This window comes from Petaurus breviceps, unplaced genomic scaffold (genome assembly GCF_028583685.1).
Source record: "Petaurus breviceps papuanus isolate PSGF00001 unplaced genomic scaffold, PetGlider_PUasm1.0 140, whole genome shotgun sequence".
NCBI classification, from domain to species: domain Eukaryota; kingdom Metazoa; phylum Chordata; class Mammalia; order Diprotodontia; family Petauridae; genus Petaurus; species Petaurus breviceps.
The window spans coordinates 1,861,483-1,863,267 of record NW_027185698.1 but is presented as its reverse complement, the minus strand read 5'-3'; positions in this window follow the sequence as shown (position 1 = coordinate 1,863,267).

Genomic DNA, 1,785 nt, shown 5'->3' with positions numbered 1-1,785 from the left:
GAAGGGAGTAATGATACAGGTGATAGATAACCATGTAGTGCGTATACATATCGCTAGCACATTACTTTTATATATACACAAAAGGAAAAACTCACTGACTCATTAGATTGAAAGCTCTCTGAGGACAGGGACTATCATTTACAAAAAAAATTCTTTGTATACCCAGATCTAAGAGAATAGTGCCTTGAACATGGTAGGTGATTAATACATTTTGAAATGAGAAAAAAAGGAGAGGTCCAGAATGACTCCAGTTTTTCAAGCCTGGTTAACCATTGACAAAAATAGAAAAGCTTGGAAGAGAAGTCAATATGGGGCAAAGACAATGAACATGGCTTTGAATATGTTATGTCTGACGTGATGTCAGAATAAGTGAATAGAACAATCCAGCAGGCAGTCAGAAATGTGGGCCTGGAACTCAGGAGAGAGATCTGGGATGGAAATGAAGGTTGGTGAGTCAACCCTATGGAGAAGATAGTTGAACCTGTGAAAATGGAGAGAATGAAAAGAAAGAAAGGGAAAGGGTAAGTGATTGAGGTTTTAGGTCCTTCTAAAGTTGGTGAAAGATAAAAGCAAAGCTAGTGAAGACAAGGGGGAGTGATGAGATTCAAGTATACCAAGAGCAGCTTTGCTAAGCTTTGGGAAAAAAAATGCCCTGGAGATCTTTGCTGTTCTGTGAGGCATAGTGGTACAGCATGGTAAGAGCCCTGGAATTAGATGAGTCAGATTTAAATCCTGCTTCTAAAGCTTACCTACCTGTGTGATGTTGGGCAGGTGCTTAACCTCCCTGGGCCTCAGTTTCCTCATCAGTAAAATGAAGGAGATACACTAGTCAGGAAGCACCCTCCAACTCTAACTCTCTTTGATCCCGTGACCTGTTGTGGTCATTCACGTTCAACCTGTCCTCAGTCCAGGGTCCCTTCTCCTGCTTGGGATCTCCAAGAAGCTTCTGTTCTTCTAGCTTCCTTCTGCTTCTATAATTAGCCATAGCTTACATAGTAATGACCCACATTTACAAAAAAATACTTTGAAGTTTATACAGTTCTTTCCTCTCTAGAATCTTATGAGATAGATATTGCAAACATTATTTCTGTTTTCCAGATGAGGGAGCTGAATTTAAGAGAGGCAGAAGTAACTTGCCCATGGTCACACAGCTCATATGTGTCAGATGGGAGATTCAAAGCCAAGGCTAGCTCTCTCTCCACTATCCTTACTGCTTCTCATTGCTGTAGACTGAAGTCCCTAGAAAAGCATGTCTCTCCCAGTCTTTGGTTTCTGCTTAACTAATTTTTTTTCTTTTTCTTTAATTGTTTCCTGATTCTCATCTGAAAGGCTTGGTCTCCCTTTGATAAAGGACTTATCCTATTTCCAGAGTTATCTGCTCTCTCCTAGAGAAGTAGGCACTTGTTTATTCAACAAATGAAGGCAACATATGATTACAAAGACAACCTTCTTCCACAGCTATTGTTGCTGCTGTCAAGTTGTTTCAGTCGTATCTGATTCTTTTTTATCCCATTTGGGGCTTTATTGATAAAGATATTGCAGCAGTTTGCCATTTCCTTTCTAGTTTATTTTTACAGATTATTAAATTGAGGCAAACAGTGTTAAGTGACTTGCCCAAGGTCACATAACGAGTGTCTGAGGCCAGATTTGAACTCATGAAGATGAATCTTCTGACTCCTGGTCCAGCCCTCTATCCACTGTGCCATCTTCTTCTATAGAGGACATGAAAACAGGGACCAATTCATTATAATAAGTATACTTGGCCCAAGTCGCTACAGACAAATG